Here is a 6130-nt window from a genome sequence, read left to right as displayed (position 1 = left end):
TCCCTTTGCTTAACCACTTTCCTTGCTGAGGACAGAATATTCATTGCTGGTTTTTGGCTGAAGGACCCATAATTCCTTCTTAATGAAGCACGTTTCTCCCTTTTGTCTTGGTGTCCTATAATTATCTTATACACTGTAGGAAATTGTGGTACCTATGCCATTTTGTCCTGATGTATATTATCCAGTCTTGCTTCCTACCTTTTGTCTAGTCTTAATTTCAGGTCAAACCCTCATACCTTTTTACTTTAAAAATACCTGTTGCATTTGGTACAAATGTAATACTCCCATTCCTTATTTAGGAACATAAGCATTACAGAAAGCACTGCTCTGCTGTATTACCTTATCTTTTTGTATATCACCTTCCTACCTTAAATAAGACACACACCTTGTTGTTAGAAAAAATAATTTGGAAAAAAGGATTTTTCCACAGTTGTGTGTTGAACTGGCTTATTCATAAAAAGGTGCTGCAAAATTCCTGCCAGGTTCTCTCTCAGGCAGCAAGGAGGAGGGCTCTCATCCACTGATAGCCCTTTCATAGCCACTTTCAAATTGGAAGCAGTTTTTGGCCCGCTTCCTGCTTGCTTCCTTAGAGGCAGCGTATCTTCATGTTTCTCCTTCTGCATGCCTCTATTCTGCAAAGAAAATCCTCGTCCTCAGTTAAGAAACACACTCCAATTTTGGAGAGCTGATTTCTGGTTAAATAGTGAGTGTGGTATGTACTACTGCATTTTTGCTCATTGATGGATTCACAGAAAAAGAATGAAGCTAGCATTGCTATTATTATATCCATTTTTCAATAGTATTTCAGTAGCAAATTCCATGATAGACTTGCCTGAGCTTTATGGTAAGTTTTATTTACTGCTGTGACTATAAATTCAAATTATGACCTAGAAAATAAAAATGTATGAAAATTTGATCAGGTCCAAAAATAAAGACAATGAGGACAGGGGAGATCCATCTATGATATGGAATACTGCACAGGAAAGCCCCAAACTTGTAATACCAACAAAGTAACCTCAAAGATGTCACCTAGTACCTGTTATCACCATAGCAGAGGCCTAGGACTGCAATTTAATAAAAATAATCAGAAGCAAAAATATAAGGTAATATTTCCTCCCACAAATCAATGCTTGATTTTGCATCTTCTTTTCTTTAGAAGGATTAAGTCTGTCATGGAAATTTGCCAAAGAGAGCAAATGGGTCATCATGTGAAAACAACAGATTGCAGCCCAGCATGCAAAAATTATGAAACAGAAGAAAATGGTACTGGAAAATGCTACTGGATCCTTTCAAAGAATCTTAAGGGAGAACAAGAATTACCAGCACATTAATTATACCTTTACTGGACTTTTGGGAAGAGAAAACAACCCTAAATGAAACAAATTCAATGGCTAGATCCAGTTGTGCAGGCACGTGCATTTTGTGGCACCACAGATCTATTTGTGGTGCCACAAACCTCACGTTGCATGTTAAACCATGCCCTGTGCTGCTAATTTGCAGTGCTGAAGAAAAATTTGCTACCAGTATTTCCCAGTAGCAAAAAAAAAAAAAAAAACCCTGAGAGAAAAAGTGATGCAAAGCACGCCAAAGTGCTGTGTGCCAGGACAAATGCAAAGACCGGAGAGCAGGGAGTCCTGGGCTGCCTGCTCCCCACATCTCCATGTGCTGCTCCCCAGCTGGCTGATGCATAGGTTGCTTCAGCATGGGGGCTGCCAGTTGGTTAGCCCCATGCTGAGGCACCCTGTGTCCCAGCCAGGCCCCCCCTGCAGCCCATGGATCTGCAGGACAATGTGTCCCACTGCAAAGTGCATGGGCAGGGGCATGCACTGCAGCATAAAGTAGTGGCACAAATTTATGCCTCTACTATTTGTGCTGCTGCAAACACACGCCCCTGCTCATGGGATGCATGTGGATGCAGCCAAAAGGGATATTATTTTTAGGGGAAAAATTTTCATAATTTTCGTTGATCTGAATCCACAGAACCATGGTAAGAGTTATCAATGAACATGACAAGGTACGGTTGGCCTTCCTAACTGCCTCCCCACACTGCCGACCCATGTTCATCTTGTAGTTTCAGACTTAGTGGCCAGAAAATACTGGCAAGATCAATGGGCATCTATACGTGTACCCTGGGGTGTGGGTGGGGGTGCTTTAGACTCTCATTAAAGTATCCACGGAGTCGCATGTATTCAGCGTCCTATGCTTCAAAATGGCAGCGGGGTGCTTTAACTGAAGCTCATTCGATAAGCTTTAGTTAAAACACTGCTACTCCTGGTGTGATTTTGAAAAACAGGTATGCTGAATATACATGATGCAGAGGCTGCTGGTGCACGTTAATTAGCATGGTCCAGCAGACTCGCAGCAAACTCCATTAATCGAATCTACTCTGACGTGTGCTAATTAGTATGCATGAGCAGAGGTCCATCACATGTATAGGTACCCAATATGTTTAAATGAAGCTGTTGACAGTAGTAGCAATTTTAAAGCTTGTGCCCAGGGCTGAGCAGAATTCTTGTAACATAGGTACTGATTTGCAACTCTGCTGCCCCATTGGTGAAATTGTGAAAAGCGAAGGATTTTTGTGTTCACCAGGATAACAGAATCCTAGGGTTAGAAGGGACCTCAAGAATCATCTAGCTTGCTGGTGCTTGACCTTTCAGGCTCAAGGCACCACCACTTTTTTGAATGTGACAGTACCCCTAGTTGGAAAGCACCCAGGTAAACTGAGGCAGCACCAACAGTTCTACTGTCAGGAAGGACTATGGAACTGTGATGAAACTGTCCCATGATGCAAAGCCAGCCCAAGAAGGGCTGTTCCATGTGCATGTGTAGCTCCTGCATTAGGGCCATCTGATTAGCCTAAATCAGCCAGAAGCTGTTGGTGTACAAACCTTTCTGGTCCAGCACCACCACCACCTCCCAGACACAGAAGTGGATGGGACAGTTCCACTCCCCTGTGTTTCCACGAGCAGCATAGGGGGGCATGGATCAGAAAGAATAGCATGGCATGAGGCAGCTTTGCTGCCTGCTTTAGGCCAATTAGAGAGTCCTAATGCCGGAGAAGCATGCAGGGTAATTTTACCTGGCTGCTGCGGCAACCCAGTTGAGAACCACTGATGTAGTCCCCTACAGAAATACAAGATGTGCTATTCCTAAACTATCCCCTAACCGACTTCCAGGCTAGCAATAGTCATCATCAAATGAGGCCGATCAGCTGTGTTGGGATGTGTCCCAGCACACCTGATTCACTTCATTGGGTGAAACACATGTCACCCGTTGTCCTGCTCATTGATGTGCGGGTCAATGTATTTTCTTGGGGCTTGAGGGGCCCAGTCCTGCACATCCCAGAAATGTTTGAGCAGGATTGGGCCCCTCTCAAGTCCTCCAAGTGCCTGCTCGGCCTATAGAGACATGCCTCCTGGGATTTCTGGGGCACGTCTCCATAAGCAGGGAAAGGTAGGCAAGTACTCCCAGGGCACAAAGGTGACATCTGTTTCCACCCTTAGTTCCACTGAGGTTTGAACTCATATCACTGTACTTAAAGTACAAGGTGCTACCCGTTACACCATGGCTGCCCTTGCACAGATGACAGATGTCATTGAGCACTGACTAAACATCTTCTCTCAGGCTAAAGTTTTCTGGTGGCCACCACCTCACCCCACAGACACCAGCTTGGCAGCTGCCCGAACATAACCTCCAATCCTGATCTAAGGGCCTCCAACCTACCTAAGGGCCACAGAGCCTATAATTTTCAATTTTGGAAATGTGTTTGCAAAGAACATGAAATCTTCTCTACTCTCAGATGTTTTTGTAACTTTCTGCCTTGCTTCTCTCCCCCAAGAATATGATGCTTAAAATACACAGTAAAACTGTCAGCTTTCCAGAATGCCAGTCAGACAGACAAGCACTTCAGTTTTACTTTACCTCTGACAGCCTCAACATAGTCATGATTACCAAAGCCGTCTCTCAGTTCCACTTCAGGGACAGTAAGCAGATTGGAGATACATCAGTGCAGAAATGGCTTTTTTAAGAGCCAAGAGCCTTGCATGGCTCAACTGGGTAATTCTATTTCATGAAAGCTGAAATATATGCTGGGTTTTTCATTTTAATGTGGGCACATGCAAGTGCTGATACTTACCTTCCTACTGAGTGACAAAACAAACCAAGACAGCTACTAGTTTCTAAAGAGGAAGGGAAAGGGATTAAGCAAAAGTACCAAATCATGTCATTTTGAGACCATTCATAAGAAGCTTTTTTTCCAAACAAAACAATTAAGTGTGAACCCTTGCAACCAGAGGGCAGATCTTTTAATGAAAAACCCAGTGACAAAGTCCCCCAAAATTCATAAGTTCAGTGAGAAAAACCACTCACATCTCTGATAAATCTAATTTTTTTTAACCTTTTTCTCAAAAGTAACTGGTCTCTTCCCCAAACACATGTTTTCTACCTCATTTCTTTTGACGTGACCCAAATCCTACTCATCTCTGCAACAAATCATTCTCAAGCCTGACAGACGTACTTCCAATTTTTCCCCCTAAACTTCCTCATTTATTATATTCTGTCACATTCATTACGGAGTTCCTTCAGGTTAGATTGACTGTGCTGGATTTGCTGTTGTTCAGAAAAGCTGTGCAGTAAGAGTCTTCCAAGATAAACAGATAGCCTTCACTCATTATGATATTTTTTTGTCAATTTGTTGCATCAAAATATTTTGATACAAAATTATGTGGATTGTCATTAGTTGTAGGATCTAACAGAAATCCCACAGATATTTCTTACTGGTCAGGGTCATCCCAATATAAATACCCCATCATAAAACTCTTCATGCACTATCAAGCTGCAAGAAAACAGCTGCTGTTGTAGTATTTTTTTCATGACCTCAGGCACGTGGCCCTGCAAAGCCATATAGACTGGCTTTGAAATCAACCCACCATTGTTACTTTAGCAGAGATTAGAAAGAAACTCATTCTTTTTGGCTGGTTCAAGTCCTGCCATTGATACATTCATAACTCCCCCACTAATCTCTGCATTTAAAAATTTTCAGCGTTCAGTATATATTTTTAGTAAAGACTTAAAATAATAAAAGAAATCATCATGTTAAAGTCAGCTGTTTATAAGGACAGTACCTTCTTCCATGCCCAATGACCTTGCCATCATCTATGAGTTGAATACTAGGATGTGTGCACTAGGCAATACAAATTAAACTTAAAAAGTGATATCTCTTTTTCCTTCACAGGGTTTAAGAGAGGCTTAAAACTATGGTGAGGAGTTCCATTTTCTGGGTTCAAAATGAAGCCTTTGAAAAATCAATTTTTATTGCCTGGGGGCACAGATAGAAATTGTAGGTTTCTTGAGGATAAATCTAAACAGTTATCATCTTAGTGATAATATCTTAGTTATAACAGTGCTAATAGATATCTTTGTGATAATAGTTATTATCTTTGTGATAACAATATAGCATTGAAATAGACTGTGCAATTATATTTCTAACTCCTAAAGTGCAGAAATACCATTCTGAGAAAATGCCTCCAATATGACCAGATGCAAGTCTGCTCAAAAGAAGGTAGCAGTATGGGTACAAACCTAAACACAGCAGTAATAAAAACATATACATTTTTAAAGATCAACTCCCTAAATTAATTGAAGTTTATTGTAATATGCCTCAAGTATCTGAATGTGCAACTCAGTTGTACATTGTAGCAGTGGACATAGTCTTCCTGGACTTCTGGAAGGCTTTTGACACTGTCTCTCACCCTGTTTTCATTAAGAAACTGGGGGGCTGTGGCATAGACACCCACACAGTCAAATGGGTTGTTAACTGGCTGGAGGGCTGCACCCAGAGGGTGGTAGTGGATGGGTTCTTCTCAACCTGGAAGGACATGGGCAGTGGGGTTCCGCAGGGCTCGGTCCTCGGGCCTGCACTGTTCAACATCTTCATCAGTGATTTGGACGAGGGGGTAAAAAGCACCCTGTTCAAATTTGCTGATGACACTAAGATGTGGGGGGACGTGGGCACACTAGAAGGAAGCAACAGGCTACAATCTGACCTAGACAGGTTACAAGGGTGGGCGGATGAGAATAGGATGGGTTTCAACACAGACAAGTGCAAGGTGATGCACCTGGGGAGGAA

The sequence above is a fragment of the Gavialis gangeticus genome, unplaced genomic scaffold, assembly GCF_001723915.1.
Source record: "Gavialis gangeticus isolate Ggan-Ray unplaced genomic scaffold, GavGan_comp1, whole genome shotgun sequence".
In the NCBI taxonomy this organism is placed as follows: Eukaryota; Metazoa; Chordata; order Crocodylia; family Gavialidae; genus Gavialis; species Gavialis gangeticus.
Note: the sequence above shows the minus strand (reverse complement) of the source record.